General features: G+C 45.7%; 1 protein-coding gene and 1 long non-coding RNA gene across 2 annotated transcripts in view; one reads left to right on the top strand and one right to left on the bottom strand.

Annotated features, from left to right (window-relative positions):
• LOC126980518 (uncharacterized) overlaps positions 1-18,190 on the top strand; it is a 57,158-nt gene that overhangs the window by 21,793 nt on the left and 17,175 nt on the right. The window lies entirely within an intron of this gene.
• The window catches only part of LOC126980517 (zinc finger protein OZF-like), a 32,217-nt gene continuing 15,398 nt past the window's right edge, over positions 1,372-18,190 (bottom strand). Inside the window, exon 5 of the transcript XR_007733279.1 lies at positions 1,372-1,476. The gene's annotated coding sequence lies outside the window, so the exon portion shown is untranslated. The remainder of the gene's footprint in view (positions 1,477-18,190) is intronic.

Here is an 18,190-nt window from a genome sequence, read left to right as displayed (position 1 = left end):
GTCTCAGCCCCTCAGTTCGCCTGTTTGAAAATCCTCTCGTGGATGTTCCGGAGATGTTCATGTACTGTTTCGCGACCTTATTTTTTTCTTTCTTTCTTTTTAGATGCTGCTTATGGAGACGGTAGGCTGTATTGAGGGGCCCCTTAGGCGATCCCAGGCTAGTAGCGGCTTGCTTGGCCCATGCTGCCGCCCCCTTCCCCCCCCTCCCGGCGCTCTTCTTGAACTAAGTCGTTGAAGTTAGGGTTAATTGAAGATCTGGGCAGCGTGAGGGTAATCTTCCGCCACTCGAGGATGGTTGAAAAATCTTGAGTGTTTCGGTGGGGGGTTCAGACCTTGGTCCACGGGTTCACCACGCCCGCACGCCAGCCACTCGAGGTCACGGACGGGCAAGTCAATTTGGCGCATCGAGACACTCAACTAATTCATCTTGATCTGCATGCCATTTACCGGAGCACGACCTGGAGACAAACAGGGCGGAGTAGACAGGACTCAGGGAACCCTCGACTTTTGCATCTTGAAGGGGAATAATCATCCATGAAAACCCGGCTAGTCTTCTCCGTGGCCTTGGAGAATAATCGTGATGGGAGCCTGATACGGTTAAGAATTTGGACTTGATAAATGTGGTCGTGCTTCGCAATAACATGTCTAAAATGGTTGCTTAATGTATTACCGTCATGATTCCTTCGCTAATACATCACACCCTGGAAAATCCTTTGATAAATCACCTTTGTTGATGGGGTGACGATTTGATTAACTTCCTGATTGATGTTTGACCTCTGAACCTTATTAAAGCGTTCACTGCTTCGCTAAAGACCTGATAATCTGAAGCCCGTCAAAGTTCTTTTTTCCTATAAAGTAATTAGTAAGTTTTTGGTGCATGGACGTTGATCTTAAGACCTAACTTTTGTAAGTGGAAACTGCCCAACCCTCGGAAGCAGCTCATTCATTGAAGGTTCAAAGTTTTAACCTTCCACCAAAGTCGCCAGGTCGGTATTTTCAAACGCTTCCGTCTTTCACATCGACTATTTCTAAAGGCCCAAAATCGGGTGCTCATACGTGTTTTTTTTAGGTTCATGGTGCAGAAGGGTCAAACTACCACCAGGGTCACTAAACTACCCATAGAGATAACAAAACTTCTACGAAAGCCTCGCCAAATGAGTGTGCTTGGGCCCCTATTCTCCCGTAGCCCTAAGTTTTAAGTTACACATGAATTAACAAGGATATAAGGAGACAACAAGAGTCCAGACAGTCTAGACAAGGTAACTCCTGGGGGTAGGCTGTTCATCAAATTCTTCTTTCATCCTTATATCCACCTCATCTCCATTCATTTGTGTTTACCTCAACTGCATACCTGCTCAATGTGCTCCATTCATCCACCAGCCTCTTTATGAACCAGGGAGAGACGGTGGCTGTGTGGCCAGCGTGAGGGCGCGGCGTCCTGAAGAACTTGGGTCGAGTTCCGCCTGCTGCTGCAATCTGACAATAATGTACAGTCATCACCGAGTGCCCTTAGACTACCCACATGCTACCCTGAAGACCACCTATCAACCCGGACTCTAGATTATCTCTAAAAGAGTCAAAATGAGTCAAGCAAGATGGCGCCACTATAAACATTTGCCTGCACCATAACAGGCTGGGGCCGACCGTCAGTTCCCAACAAGAAAGCCTAACGGATTCATAAGCAGAACGTAAAAAGAAAGTTATTGCATAATTCCTTCCTGAACTTCAATTTATTCAACTTATGCCTGTTAGTTCGTCTTCTTGAATTACTTTTTAGCATAAGTACTTAATCTAAATCACCCTTATCAGTCCCCCTCATCCATTTAAACCATTTAAAACCCCACACACTCTTCGTCTTTCCAAAAACTGTAAGTTAAGTTACTTTAGTCTTTTTCTCTGTATCCCGTTTGCCGAAACATTTCACACAGCAAACCTTAGTCCATCTATTTCAAAAGGCTCTCGCAGAAGTTGGCAGGGCTTCGATGGATGGTTTTCATGACCCTGGCTGTAGTTTTGTAAGGCTTCCGCGCCATGAACGGAAAACGCACTAATGACAACCCGACGTATCATCTCTGCGGCCTTAAGAATAGTCGCAACAAGCGTTTGATAATAGGAGTCAAAGGGTCACATTTTTAAATACTTCGGCACCCAAGCTTACATATTAGACAAGGCTTTCGTAGGAGTTTTCGGCATTTCCAGGGGTAGTTTTATGACCCTTCTGGTAGCTTGACCTTTCTTCTATACCGTGAACATAAGACAACACTCATTAGAACCCGACTGACCTCCTTGTCGGACTTTGGAAATAGTTGATGAGAGGTGTGGAAATGTCTGAATTTACCGAGCAAGGTTCTCGTGGGGTTGCCATGGCTGCTGGAGTGTGGGGGAGTGTGGCGACGGGGGCGAGGAGGGAGAGGTGCCGAGCATGTTCCGGGGAGGACGCGGCTCGGCTGGAGATTATGGGCTGAGGCGAGGCGAGCCGTGGGTAGGCGTCCCCTGCCCCGCGGCCTGCATACTGATGTGCTGGGACGACGGGGCGGGGCGGGACTGGGGGAGGGGGGAGGGGGAAAGGGGGAAAGAAGAGGTATTAGAGAGAGAGAGAGAGAGAGAGAGAGAGAGAGAGAGAGAGGAAAAAAGTTTGTTAATACTCGTAAATACTTGATTTCAAAACTGCCTGTGTGGGGGAAAAAGTGTGTGTGTGTGTGTGTGTGTGTGTGTGTGTGTGAGGAGGCGAGGCGACAACGGGAACGGCTGAACACCCGGAGCGACTGACGCATAACATCGATATCTCCAAAAAGCTCATCACTACGTCCAGGGCCATATCTTCAACATTTCGGTCCCCATGCACACACGTTTGTCAAGGATTTCGGAGATGTGAGCATTTCCTTGGGTAGTTTTGTAACCCTGATAACAGTTTGATGAAGCTACTGTACCGTGAACGTGAACAAACACTCATGAGAATGTGACCAATCTTATTTTCGACCTTTGGAAAGATATGGTATGAGAGGCGGAAGCGTCAGAGTAATCCGGCCTATGTGACTCGCACACTGTGATCAACCTGTTTCCTAAGCCGTGACAGTAATCCAACGGGGTGCATGGGAACACTCTTGATGTATTAATCAAATGAAATGGATATGAACGATACACGAATGGGTTGCTTTCATGAATGCCACGATGTCAGTTGTGTGAAGTGGAGTGAGGGCAGCGGGGTAGGGGGCGGTTGGTGGGGTAATGTTTCCACCCGAACTCCGCGGTATTGACTTGGTGGTTCTCAGAAAGGGCATACGGGAGGCCTGGCGCGTGAATCACCTCCCGGAACGCGCTGTATACAAATAGGAGGTGCCAGGCATGGTTCAGAAGGCACGCACTTGTTTTCCAAGTAGCGATGAGGGGCGTGAACTCGGGTGGAAAGGCGTATCTGTGTTTTTTGGGATGTGAAAAATGTATAGATATTTCTCAGGTCGGGAGGAGAATGAAGACTCAGCGTGATGTGTTGTAGTAATAGTAGTGATAGTAGTAGTAGTAGTAGAGGTAGTAGTAGTAGTAGTAGTAGTAGTAGTAGTAGTAGTAGTAGTAGTAGTGGTGGCGGTGGTCGTGGTGGTGGTGGTGGCAGTAGTAGTAGTAGTAGTAATAGTAGTATTAGTGTAGTAGTAGTAGTAGTAGTAGTAGTAGTAGTAGTAATGGTGGCAGTGGTGGTGGTATGGTGGTGATGGCAGTGGTAGTAATAGTAGTAGTAGTAGTAGTAGTAGTAGTAGTAGTAATTGTGTCAGTAGCTGTAATAATAGTAGTAGTAGTAGTAGTAATGGTGGGAGTGGTGGTGGTATGGTGGTGATGGCAGTGGTAGTAGTAGTAGTTGTAGTAGTAGTAGTAGTAGTAGTAGTAGTAGTAGTAGTAGTAGTAATTGTGTCAGTAGCTGTAATAGTAGTAGAAGTAGTAGTAATTGTGTCAGTAGCTGTAATAGTAGTAGTAGTAGTAGTAGTAGTAGTAGTAATAACAATTATAGTGGTTGTAGTAGTAAAAGTTGTTGCTGTTGTTGATTTTGTCGCTATTGTAGTTTAATAAGAAGGTCGGTCGCAGCAAAAACTCCTTCATATTTCGCTTGCATGTCGATTTCCGGGTACGTGAGATGAGACGAGATGTCGGGAAGGGAACGAAAATGATGCAGAGGAGGAGAGGATCAGAAGGGAAATGACATGAAGGGATGCAGGGACGCAGGGATGAGAATGAGAAGGTAAAGACTCCTCCTCCTCCTCTCTCCTCCTCCTCATCCTCCCCCTCCTGCTCAGGTTTTCCAATACTCTTTCTTTTGGTCCATATTCCCTAATAATTCATCGATCTCAAAAATACATCCAACGAATTCTTCCCAATATTTATGAGTGTCTTCTGTCTGTCTCTCTGTTTGTCTCTGTGTTTGTCTGTTTTTATGTCAGTCTTTTTGTTTTGTTCTGGTTGTTTATCTGCCCGTCTGTCTTTCGGCTTATCAAAGTTTGTCTGTTTTTTCTGCATGTGTGTGTGTGTGTGTGTGTGTGTGTGTGTGTGTGTGTGTGTGTGTTTCTATTTGTCTGTTTGTATCTGTTTGTGTCTATTTGTGTCTCTCTCTCTCTCTCTCTCTCTCTCTCTCTCTCTCTCTCTCTCTCTCTCTCTCTCTCTCTCTCTAAACATAATATATTTCCAAAAAAGAGGCTCAAAGTTATCTGATTTGTGTGCAGCTATTTTAAGAGCCTGTTTGTGAGGCAAAATTAATTGTACACTGTTACACTAATATTTGTCAGTATTACAGCAGAGGAAACAGCTCAAGGGCAAAAAAAGGGAGCCGATAATGAAAAAAAAAAAAAAAGCCCGCTACTCACTGCTCCTACAAAAAGCTTTCAGAGGAGTGGCCGAAAGATAGGTCAATTTCGGGAGGAGAGGTGTCCTGATACCCTCCTCTTGAAAGAGTTCAAGTCGTAGGCAGGAGGAAATACAGATGAAGGAAGATTGTTCCAGAGTTTACCTGCGTGAGGTATGAAAGAGTGAAGATGCTGGTTAACTCGTGCGTAAGGGTTTTGGACAGTAAAGGGATGAGCTTGAGTCGAAAGGAAGGTGTGGCGTGGAGGGGAAGGGGGGAGACATAGTTAAAGTTGTTCAGAAGGTGCAGTCAGCGTGAAAATATCGATAGAAGAGATAAGAGAGCAGCATGGGCGGCGTAGCAAGAGGTAGAAGACTCAATAAGGAAAGAGGAGAGAGAGAACGAAGAAGAGAGACTCCTGTCTAAGAGAGCTGTTTGAGTGGAGCCACCACACACGTGAGATGCATACTCCATACAAAAGCTGACAAGGCCCCTGTATATGGATAGCAATTGTGCGGGGGAGAAGAACTGGCGGAGACGATACTGAACGCCCAATCTCGAGGAAACTAATTTAGTGAGAGAAGATATGTGAAGTTTCCAGTTAAGATTTTGAGTTAAGGATAGACCGAGGATGTTTAGTGTTGAAGAAGGTGACAGCTGAGTGTTGTTGAAGAATAGGGGATAGGTGTTTGGAAGATTGTGTCGAGTTGATAGGTGAAGAAATTGGTTTTTTGAGCCACTGAGGGACACAAGGTTCCTTTTACCCCAATTGGAAATGATAGTAAGGTCTGAAGCTAAGCGTTCGGCAGCCTCCAGTATAGAGTCTTCTAATTCCTGTTGAGAGGGTCTTCTGTTGAAAGAAGTTGAATAAAGCAGAGTGGAGTCGTCAGCGTATGAGTGGATAGGACAGTTTGTTATGAAAAGAAGATCATTGATGAATAACAGGAAGAGAGTGGGTGATAGGACAGAGGCCTGTGGAACACCACTGTTGACCCTCTCAACAGGAATTAGAAGACCCTATACTGGAGGCTGCAGAACCCTTAGCTTCAGACCTTACTATCATTTCCAATTGGGGTGTGTTGACGCCAAGAATGCCTTCATCACAATAAATAGAAAGACTATGATACACAACATTAAAACCAAGTGCCCTAGCTTAGCTATGTATGTCGAAAATACCTATACATACCCGACCGACTTATGCATAAATAGCCACAGTGGAAAAGTGAAAGTGTTAAAATCATCTGAGGGAACAACACAAGGTGACCCAATAGCCATGGCCATGTACGCCCTGGGCCTATCAGTCCTCCAAAATGAAATCGCGTACGCAAAAACACGGGGGAAACAGGTGGCTTGTGTGGATGATCTCTCAGGTGCTGGCAAAATCTCGGACTTAAAAGGGTGGTGGGACACTGTGAACACCGCCGGCCCTGAGGTAGGATACATCCCTAACGCCACCAAGTCTGTCCTTATTGTCAAACCTGAACATTATTCCTGAACGATATTCTGATAGCCAGCATGCTCGGGGAGGTATGCCAAGACGTCACTACCGAGCCGGCACTGCTTCCCCTGGACGGCGAACACCTTCGGTACAGGACGGCCAATACCTCACATGAGGCACTGGTTGATGTAAGTGCCCGCGGATTCTGGGTGCGCTTACAGCGGGCGTTCATGGACATCCGCATATTCGACCCAATGCCTGCCTGTCACCGTGAGCTGCCCCTGGAAACCGCCCACCACAGGAGCGAGCAGGAGAAGACAAGGGCATACGGTGAAAGAATCCAACATGTGGATCAGGGCAGCTTCACCCCCCTCGTCTTCACCACATCCGGCGGGATGGGTCCCAGGGCCCAATGATTCTACGCACACCTCGCGGAACTAATCTCAGAAAAGAAACATCAACCAAGGAGCCACGTTGTCGTCTGGATGAGGTGTCGCCTCTCGTTCTCCCTGTTCAGGTCGGCCATCCTATGTCTCAGGGGCACCAGACACTCTGGCACAAAAGCCACCAACATCTCCAATATGGACTATGAAGCCACAGTGGTGGAGAGTGACATTAGGGTGGGTCGGGAGTGACTTGAGTAGGGAAGGAAAGGGGGATCTAGACGTAATAGATGATAGGTGATTTAGTGCTAGGTAGTATTAGTGATATGGTTGTTTGCCACAGTCATTAGCGAACAGAGTTGGGGCTAATGACCTCCAAGCTATGGAGCCCTCCATGATTATGTGTCGGGAAAATAAACATGGGTGGAGGTATCTTTTATGTAGTGTGTAGTAGTAGTAGTAGTAGTAACAGTAGTAGAAGTAGTAGTGGTAGAAGTAGTAGTAGTAATAGTATAGTAGTAGTAGTAGTAGTAGCAAAAGTAGTAGTAGTAATAGTAGTAGTAGTAGTAGTAGTAGTAATAGCAGTAGTAGTAGTAGTAGTAGTAGTAGTAGTAGTAGTAGTAGTAGTAGTAAAGAGAATGTAAAGGATGTAAAGAGAGAGGGAAGGGAGGACAAGGGATGGAAGGAAAGAAGAAGGAAAATGGTAAGGTAAAGGGGGGGGGGGGGAAGCATATTATCGCAAAGTATATTATTCTGACGTCCGTGTGCCGGCTTACCATAAACAGTGAAACAAAGAGGCATCCTTCATAAGCTTTATTGCATGTACCAGTAATGCAAGTCCATCTGAATTATAAATAAGTGTAGGGATACGGATTTCAGTGTGGGCCCTCTCTTTACCTCCTGTTCCTGTTCTCTCCTCTCTCGTCATCTTCCTTCCTCTTCTCCCTCCCTCCCTTGTCTTCCCTTTTCCCTCCCTTCCTGCCTCTACTTCTACTACTACTACTACTACTACATAATTGATTGACAGCCATTTCCCTGCAACATTATCCCTCCTACACACACACACACAGAGAGAGAGAGAGAGAGAGAGAGAGAGAGAGAGAGAGAGAGAGAGAGAGAGAGAGAGAGAGAGAGAGAGAGAGAGAGAGAGAGAGAGAGAGAGAGAGAGAGAGAGAGAGAGAGAGAGAGAGAGAGATTTTACATAGATAGATTGATTGATTGATAGATATTTTTCACAGATAAACAGATAGATAGTTAGAAAGATTGCTAGATGGGGCTTACACACACACACACACACACACACACACACACACACACACACACACACACCTTGGCCGTCACTCCCTTCACTGCTGCTGTCAATGGCTCTTGGATAAGCCTGTACGGGGGTGGTGGCGAGGATGTCAATATGGAAACGACGTGCTGGTGGTGGTGGTGATGGGGGAGTATTGGTGGTGGGGGACGGGGGAGAAGTGGTGGTTGTGGGTGCCGCGTGCTCTGAATGACACTGGTGGTGGTGGTAGTGGTAGGGTGTAGCTGTTCTAGTTGTAGTGGTGATGGTGGTGGTGGTGGTAGGGGTGGTGGTGGTGGTGGTTTTTGATTTGATGGTGAGGATGAGGGTCGTAGTGGTGGTAGTGGTGGTGGTGGTGGTAGAGATGGTTGTGGTAGGATTGTTGTTGTTGTTGATAGTAGTGGTAGACGTGATGGTAGTAATGATGGTGGTGGCGGTGGTTGTAACAGACATGGAACAAATCGCTTTACCTCGAGGAATCAAACGTCCTTGCATAAAATCGTTCGTGGAAAAATAATTACTGTTAAAACAAAAGAAGTAATTGTAATCATCTCCTATTCTTCGACAACACCCAACTGTCACCTTCTTCAACACTAAATATCCTCGGTCTATCCTTAGCTCAAAATCTTAACTGGAAACTTCACATGTCTTACTAAATCAGCTTCCTCGAGGTTGGGCGTTCTGTATCGTCTCCGCCAGTTCTTCTGCCCCGCACAGATGCATTCCATATATAGGGGCCTTGTCCGCCCTCGTATGGAGTATGCATCTCACGTGTGGGGGGCTCCACTCACACAGCTCTTCTGGACAGAGTGGAGTCTAAGGCTCTTCGTCTCATCAGCTCTCCTCCTCTTACTGACAGCCTTCTACCTCTTGAATTCCGCCGCCATGTTGCTTCTCTTTCTATCTTCTATCGATATTTTCATGCTGACTGCTCTTCTGAACTTGCTACCTGCATGCCTCCCCCCTTCCCGCGGCCCCGCTGCACACGACTTTCTACTCATGCTCATCCCTATACTGTGCAAACCCCTTATGCAAGAGTTAACCAGCATCTCCATTCTTTCATCCCCTTCACTGGTAAACTCTGGAACAGTCTTCCTTCGTCTGTATTTCCTCCTGCCTATGACTTGACCCCTTTCAAGAAGAGTGTATCAAGACACCTCTCCACCCAAAATTGACCTCTCTTTTGTCTACTCTTTACTTTTGTGGGAGCGGCGACTAGCGGGCTTTTTTTTTTTTTTTTTTTTTTTTACTCTTTGTTGTACTTCAGCCGCATTCTTTGATGTAGAAAAAAAATCCTTTGCTATTTTTTCCGATGTACTGACATGCTGATGTAGTGCAGGACTTCGCGCTTTAACCATAAAAAGATGTAACCCATAGAGAGAGAGGCGACGGTACAACGCTCATTACTCTTTATTAGGTTTTGTGACGGAGAGGCGAAGAGAACCAGAGGGAAGATGAGACGAAGGGAGGAACTGAGGGACGGAGGGAGTTAAAAGTATTCCTCTTCCTCCTCCTCCTTCTCCTCCACCCCATTCCCCTCCTCCTCCCCCTTCCCTTCCTCCTCCTCCTCCTCCTCCTCCTCCTCCTCCTCTGCCTCCTCCTCCTCCTCCTCCTCCTCCTCCTCCTCCTCGTCCTCCTCCTCCCCCTTCCCCTCCTCCTCCTCCTCCTCCTCCTCCTCCTCCTCCTCCTCCTCCTCCTCCTCCTCCTATTCCGCCAGTTTTCCAGTACTGCTTCTTTTTATCCATCTTCTTCAGTAATTCATCAATTTTAAAAATAAGAAGTGTGGAAGGAAATGATGGAGCTAGTTAAAGATCTTCCTCCTCCTCCTCCTCCTCCTCCTCCTCCTCCTCCTCCTCCTCCTGATAAAACTACCCATGGAAATACTAACACAACCTCCACGAAAGTCTTATTAAATGTAGGTAAATCCCCCAGTCCCTTAGCCCTGACAGCCATGTCGACACTTTCTGTGTGCCATCTCAACACCCGTAACAGCAAAAACTCGCCAACAAACATCCTCTTGCTCAACTGCCCCATGCATAAGTTTCTTTTTATCGACTAATGCCTTTTAGCTACCAATCTCCCTTTGTCTTTATCAATCTTATTTCACCTTCTCTTTCTTCAACACTTTCATCTCAACACTCGTCACCGTAAAAACTCACCAACAACGACCATCTTGCTCAACCGCCTCATGGCTTTTTACCTACAACTCTTATTTCACCCTCGCTTCCCTCAACATTTCGTCTCAAAATCGTCACAGTAGAAACTCAACAAACATCCTCCTGCTCAACCGCCTCATGCACTCAAGCCGTTTTTATCTAACAATTTTATCTACCTCTTCAGCAATCTTATTTTACCTCCGTTTTCTTCAATATTTCATCTCAACACTCGTCACAGGAAAGACTCAGTAACAAACATTCCCTCCTTCAACCTCTTCATGCGCATACGAGTTTTTATCTCCCAATACATCTTTACCAGTCATATTTCACCTTCGCCTTTTTCAACATTTCATTTCAACACTCGTCACAGGAGAGACTCGCCAGCAAACATTCTCTTGCACAACCGCCTCATACATATACGACTTTTCATCTACCAATGCTTTACCACTTCATCAATCTTATTTCACCTTCGCTTTCTTCAACAGTTTTATCTCAATACTTCATACTCACTAACGACTCACTAACAAACTCCTCTTGCTTAACCTTCTCATGCATATATGACTTCTTATCTCACGATGCTTTTACCTCTTTGCCACGTCCTTTCTTGCCCTCAGCGTTTCCCAACAAGCCTCATCTCTCCTCAAGCACCCACTTTTGCATTGTTTATCTCCACACGTCACCTTCTTCCAAACATCACATGCATAATATTCTTTTGCCTCATTTTGCCACTCCTTTTATGTAACCCACTCACTCTCCTTGCGCACTTTAACTTGCATTACCCTCTCTCCTTCAACGTGTCCTCACAACACTCCTCTCCTCCTCCTCCTCCTCCTCTTCTTCCTCTTCCTTCTGCTCTTCACACGTTTGTCCCACTGCAAAACACACTCACACGAGCCTCACAGCATACCGACACCTGCACCTCCACCTCCTCCTCCTCCTTTTCCTTCTCTTCCTTCTACTCCTTCTCCTTCTCCTCCTCTTCATCCTCATCCTCATCCTCCTCCTCCTCCACCGAGCAGCTGTTGCCTCGCTCCTCCTCACATCATCGTCTCTGGGATTGTACCGAGAGTCAATACGTTCGCCGGATTTAACAGTAAAGCGTACGGCGTCAATACTAGTCTAAAGCAGTTATGTTACATAAGAACATAAGAACATAGGGAAACTGCAAGAGGCCGGTCGGCCTACACAGGGCAGCTCCAGACGATGAAGGCGTAGCGTTCACAAACGCCTGGCACCACTTCAATGAGCACCCAGACCTGTTTCGCGATGACGGCCTACACCTGAACGAGTTTGGCTCGGGGCGGCTTCGAAGGCTCCTGAACGAGGCAGTTGAAAATTTTTCGAAAAGCTATTAAAAAAACTGCAGCCAAGGGCGGGGCAAAGGCAACTCTTGATCAACCAAACCGTAGCATCGGTGCGGCTTACTAGAAACTGTGTAACCAACGACGCCTCCGACAAGCGAACTGGTACAACTCATCGCGGCCAAGCCAGGAGTCACATTTCTGTTGTGTACACAAATGCACGTAGATTATTTTATTTATTTTTTACAGCAAAGTAGACAGTTCAATGGGCTAAAAAAAAGAAAATAAGAATGAAAAAAAGCCCGCTATTTACTGCCCCTTAAAAGATTAGAGAGGAGCGGCCGAAAGGGAAGTCAATTTCAGGAGGAGAGTGTCCTGATACCCTCCTCTTGAAAGAGTTCAAGTCGTAGGCAGGAGGAAATACAGATCAAGGAAGATTGTTCCAGAGTTTACCAGCGTCAGGGATGAAAGAGTGACGATGCTGGTTAACTCTTGCATAAGGGGTTTAGACAGTATAGGGACTATTACCCAATAAGGACGAAATTAGGGCGTATCGCCCACATCCCCAGTGATGTTATATACCTGGACTTTCAGAAAGCCTTCGACAAGGTACCGCACGAGCGACTCCTTAAGAAACTGCACTCGGCGGGCATTGGAGCCAAACTGATTGCGTGGATAAGAGATTGACTCACCGGCAGAAAACAGTGAGTACTACTCAACGGACAGCCTTCCGATTGGCTTCCAATCAATAGTGAAGTGCCTCAAGGGTCGGTGCTTGGACCCATCCTCTTTATTATATATATCAATGACCTACAATCAGATCTGAAATCCACAATATCGAAATTTGCTGATGACACCAAAGTGGGTGGAAAGGCCCTCACAAAGATCGACTGCGAAATCATCCAGAAAGACCTTAATCACATTATCGAATGGTCGGAAAAATGGCAAATGTCCTTTAATGCTGACAAATGCAAAGTCATGCACATTGGGTCCAGAAATAGTAACTACACATACATCATGAATAGAAACCTCTGCAGGCGATGCAGGAGGAAAAGGATCTTGGGGTCACTATCAGCAGTGACCTGAAACACGCGAATCAAGCCAACACTATGCTCGGGTTCATAGCGAGGAACTTCGAGTGTAAAACGCCAGACGTGATGCAATCCTTGTATAATTCCGTTTTAAGACCGCACCTTGAGTATGCAGTACAGTTCTGGTCTCCTAATTACAGAAAGGACATTGCTTTACTGAAAAGGATTCAGTGACGCGCCACGAAGATGATTCCAACCTTAAAGGCTCAACCGTACGAGGAACGACTCAAGCGACTCAATCTCTTTACAGTGGAGAAAAGACGCTTACGAGGGGATATGATTCAAGTCTTTAAGTACCTGAAAAAGTTCAATAATGTCGATTGCTCCAAATTCTTTGAACTGCAACCCAGTTCAAGAACTAGAAATAACGGTTTACCCATTCAGTCGAGTCGATGTAGCACAGACATTGGAAGGAGTTTCTTTTGAAACCGAGTCATCCGCCACTGGAACAATCTTCCCTCAGAAGTAGTAAATGCGAATACCATCAACTCCTTCAAATATCGAATCGACCGTCATTTCGTTGCGTCGGGAGTAAACTGAATATCGAGGTGCTTTCATCTGCTCCTCAAGCCCAAAGTGGCTGTCGAGTAGATTAAATCACCAAAGCGGGCAACCTCGTAATAAGCCAATAGGCTTTCTGTTGCCTGCATTTCCATGTTTCCATGTTTCCTCCACTCTTCCACTTCCACCTCCTCCTCCTCCTCCTTTTCCCCCTCTCCACCTCCTCCTCCTCCTCCTCCTCCTCCTCCTCTAAACAGCTGTGGCCCCGCTCAGAGCACTCTCGCGGCTGGATGGGCGCTGCTCTCACACACCTGCGGCAAACACACACACCTTCACACACCTTTATTCTGTGTGTGTGTGTGTGTGTGTGTGTGTGTGTGTGTGTGTGTGTGTGTGTGTGTGTGTGTGTGTGCAGGGAATACCAACATGACGTGTGAGAACCTTTGGGAAATTTTTAGGTTCTTGCGGAATGGAAGGAAAAAAAAGTTTTGCATAATTTTCTGACCAGGAAAAATACGTATACACTACAGCTTTTGTTCCCCGGGAAGAAATTCCTTATCTATTCTGTTTGTTTGAGAGAGAGAGAGAGAGAGAGAGAGAGAGAGAGAGAGAGAGAGAGAGAGAGAGAGAGAGAGAGAGAGAGTTCAATACAGTCAATAAAAGACCCTTAGCCGCCGTCGCCTTCCCTCAGTTATTGCAATGTTTACAACGGAACGCATCGGAACACATATCGCGGCTAATGGCTGCACTCTCTCTCTCTCTCTCTCTCTCCAATTATCTATTTATATCTGTATTTTTCTATCTATCTATCTATCTATCTATCTATCTGTCTGTCTATCTAACTACCATATCCTCACTTAGATTCTCAATCATTGTACCTGACGTGTAGAGAAGAAAGAGGACAAGGAGGAAGATGAGGAAGAAGAAGAGGAAGAGGAGGAAACATGGAAACATGAAAATGCAGGCAACAGAAAGTCTATTGGCTCATTACGAGGTTGCCCGCTTTGGTGAATTAATCTGTTCGGCAGCCACTTGGGGCCTGGGAAGCAGATTAAAGCACCTCGATATTGAGGAGCAGATGAAAGCACCTCGTTATTCAGTTTACTCCTGACGCAACGAAATGACGGTCGATTCTATATTTGAAGTAGTTGATGGTATTCGCATTTACTACTTCTGAGGGAAGATTGTTCCAGTGGCGGATGACTCGGTTCGAAAAGAAACTCCTTCCAATGTCTGTGTCACACCGACTCGACCGAATGGGTAAACCGTTATTTCTCGTTCTTGAGTTAGTTTGCAGTTCAAAGAATTTGGAGTAATCGACGTTATTGAATTTTTTTAGGTACTTGAAGTCTTGAATCATATCCCCTCGTAAGCGTCTTTTCTCCAATGTAAAGAGATTGTGTCGCTTGAGTCGTTCCTCGTACGGTTGAGCCCTTAAGGTTGCAATTATTTTCGTGGCGCGTCGTTGAATCCTTTCCAGTAAATTAATGTCCTTTCTATAATTAGGAGACCAGAACTGTACTGCATACTCGAGGTGCGGTCTTACCATGGAATTATACAAGGATAGCATCACGTCTTGCATTTTACAATCGAAGTTCCTCGCTATGAACCCGAGCATAGTGTTGGCTTTGTTATATGCTCTTTTTCAGTGATTCGCGTGTTTCACGTCACTGCTGATAGTGACCCCAAGATCCTTTTCCTCCTGCATCGCCTACAGAGGTTTGCCATTCATAATGTATGTGTGGTTACTATTTCTGGACCCAATGTGCATAACTTTGCATTTGTCAACATTAAAGGACATTTGCCATTTTTCCGACCATTCAATAATGTGATTAAGGTCTTCCTGAATGATTTCGTGGTGAAGTGGTGATCGCAACCATTAAGTTTCTCACCAACTTCACAGTCGCGAATGAAGTCGGGGTTACTTACTAATACCAGATCCAGCAGATTGTTTTCTTTTGTCGGTTGAGTAACAACTTTAGTGAGGAACGAATCCTCCACCGTTTCTATAAGCCTGTTACCCTCTTCATTTCCAGTCAACAGTCCCCAGTCAATGTTAGGGCAATTAAAGTCCCCAATTATTATTGCTTCTTTGCTTCGTGTTAGAGAGTGAATCTCTTCGTACAGGGCAGTGTCGTCGGCTGCCTGTTGTTTTGGGGGCCTGTATACGGTTGCAAGTGTTAGTTTCTTATTATTTGTGGTTATTTCCACGTAGATGGAACAGTATTTCTCTGCGTCCTGTTTGTCTAATTTTATGGCAGGGAGCGTACTTTTTACGTAGCAAATTACTCCTCCTTTTTTGTGCATTCAATTTTTGTGGAAGCTTTCGTACCCAGGGAATGACAGTTAGGATATTAGATGTGCAGGAGAAGGAGGAAAAGGTGGTCCTTCAACCTCACCAAAAGTGATATGATATGCGAGAAGGGTCTTTGCTGAATCAGGGAGATAAACAGATAGACAGGCAGACCAACAGACAGACAGATAGACAGAGGAGCAGAGAGAGAGAGAGAGAGAGAGAGAGAGAGAGAGAGAGAGAGAGAGAGAGAGAGAGAGAGAGAGAGAGAGAGAGAGAGAGAGAGAGAGAGAGAAACACACACACACACACACACACACACACACACACACACACACACACACTAGAGGGGAAAGGGAAAATATGAGCCTTTTTGGAATGAAGGAAAGGAAGGAATGGTGGGGAGGAGGAAAGAAGGGAAGGAAGGATGGAAGGAAGGAAGGAAGAAAGGGAGGAAGGAATGAAGGAGGAAGAGGGATAAGAGAAGAAAAATAAAGCTGTTTGGTGAAAGAAGAAAGAAAGAAAGCAAGAAGAAATAAAAGAATAAAAGAAAGAAGGAAGGAAGGAAAGAAGGCTGGTAGGCAGTAGGCAGACAGGAAGGAAGGAAGGAAGGAAGAAAAAAAGGAAGGAAGGAGGGAAGGGAGAAGAAAGATGGAAGGCAGTAGGGAAGGAGGGAAGGAAGAAGGAAGGAAGGAAGGAAGGAAGGAACTCAGCATGGCAGCCTTTCGGAAGTTAAATCGGACAACTTCAGGAGGTTCATTAATTTCATTTTTTACTTCTCCGCTCATTCTTTTTTCACTCCACACTCACACACCCCATCCTCTTCCTCCTCCTCCTCCTCGTCCTCCTCCTCCTCCTCCTCTTCCTCTTCCTCGTTCTCACCCTCTTCCTCCTCCTTCTCCTAAGTAGTTTGTGACGTCGTGTTTGTCATCTTCACGAGAGACAATTCATCCCTGGTGGGTCGTCGGTGCGAAGAGGAGATGAAGGGAAGGAGGGAGGGAGAGAAGGATGGAAAAGGAAGACTAGGAGGAGAAAGGAAAATTAAGAGGAAGGAAGTGTAAGGAAATTGACGAACATGAGGAGGTGAAGGAAGAGAAAAGGGAAGAGAAGGTAGGGAGGGAGAGAATGTATAAAGAGAAAGAGAGGGTAAGGAAAGGGGGGGAACAGGAACATGAAGTAAAAGAAGGGAGAAGGGAAGACACGGTAGGGAGGGAGGAAGAGGAAGGGAGAGTAAAGAAAGGGAAGGAACAAGAGAGGGGAGCAAAACGAGAGCGTGAGAGAGACAAAGATAAGATTGGAAGGGAGGAGATAAAGAGATGAGAGAGAGGAAAGCGGGGGTCGAGAAGAGACAGGTATGAACGAGAGACTAAAAATGAGAAAGAAAAATGAGAGGAAACTTGCTAACCTATTCCATTTTTATCTCCCTTCCACCTTATCCCTCCCCGCTCAGTCCTTTCCTCTCTCCCTTTTTCCCTCCCATTTTCAGTCCCTCCTCTCCTTCCTCTCCTCCCTTCTTACTTCTCTCTCTCTTTTCCCTTTTTCATTTCCTCCTTCTTCCCTTCTCCTTCTCCCTCCCTTCTTTCCTCTTGATTTCTCACTTTCTCCTTCAGTTCCTCTTTCTTACTCTCTCTCCTCTCTTGATTTTTCCCTCCCTCTTTCCTCCCTTCTTTCTCTTCCTCCTTTCTTTTCTCTCTCGATTTCTATCTCCCTTTTTTAGTTCTCTTTCCTCCCTTCTTCCTCTCCCTCCTTTTTTTTTCCTCCATTTCTCCCTCCTCTTTCACTTTCCCCTTCCCTCTTCTTCCTTCTTGCTTCCTACAATAATCTCTCTCCTCCCTTTAACCATCCTTCCCTTCTTACCTCATCCCATTTTTCCCTTCGTTTTTCGCCTCCTCCCTCCTTAGATCTCTCCCTAATGCATCAGCTCCTTTCCCTCTCCCCTTCCCTCTCTTACTTTTCCATTCCTCCCTCTTTCCCTCCTTCCATTCTTTTTTCCCCCTCTCTTTTTAAAATCACTTCCTCCCTTCCATTCCTCCCATCGCCCTCTTTAGACTCCTCCTTTCTTGCCTCCTTAACCCGGCAGCAGCGGGGATCATGTTTCTGAATGGTCCCCCCAAGCGAGAAAAATGAGAAAAATCACCCCCCACACAAACCATTTCATAATATATAAGATAACATAATACCTGGCTAATCAGCGGATACAGGTGTTAAGTCATACCACCACCCCACCTCTCTCTCTCTCTCTCTCTCTCTCTCTTGCTCTATGAATCTATATGTATGTCGATCTGTCTGTCGCTCTTCATATTGATTTATCCATCTGTATCTATTAATTTATCTCGATGGTGGTTCTCTCTCTCTTTCTATTTACCCATGTCTATCTCTATCTATCTGTCCACCTATCTCATGTCAGCGTCCTTCCTTCCTCTTCTCCTTCATCACTTTCCTCCCTTCTTCCGTGTTCCATAATTTAATAGTTTGGTCTTTTCCCTGTGGTGTATAATTCAGTTTTCTCGTCTCCTCCTTCCTCTCCAGTTTCCTCCTCCTCCTCCTCCTCCTCCCTCGGTTTCAAATTCATTACTGCATCTTGTGTCCCATTGCTTCCTTTCCGTCTTTTACTTATTCCACTTCATGTCTCTCCTCGTCTTCCTCCTCCTTATCGAGCTCCTCCTCCTCTTCCGCATCATCTTCGTCGTCGTCTTTCTTTTCTGGCTCATTTTTTCTGCCTTCTCTTTCTCCCCCTTTTCAATTATTACATCTCTTTCTTCTCGTTATTTGCCTTTTTCCTACTTCTCATCCTCCAGTTCTGTTCGTCTTCCTCCTTCTCCTCTTCTTTCTTTTCTGACTCTTTCTCTCCCTCCCTATATTCTCTTTTTTCTCTTCCTCCATCTCTGCATCATCATTCTTTTCTCTCTAT

The sequence above is a fragment of the Eriocheir sinensis genome, chromosome 44 (genome assembly GCF_024679095.1).
Source record: "Eriocheir sinensis breed Jianghai 21 chromosome 44, ASM2467909v1, whole genome shotgun sequence".
In the NCBI taxonomy this organism is placed as follows: Eukaryota; Metazoa; Arthropoda; class Malacostraca; order Decapoda; family Varunidae; genus Eriocheir; species Eriocheir sinensis.
The sequence above is the reverse complement of the archived record's forward strand: the minus strand, read 5'-3'. Positions and strand labels throughout refer to the sequence as shown.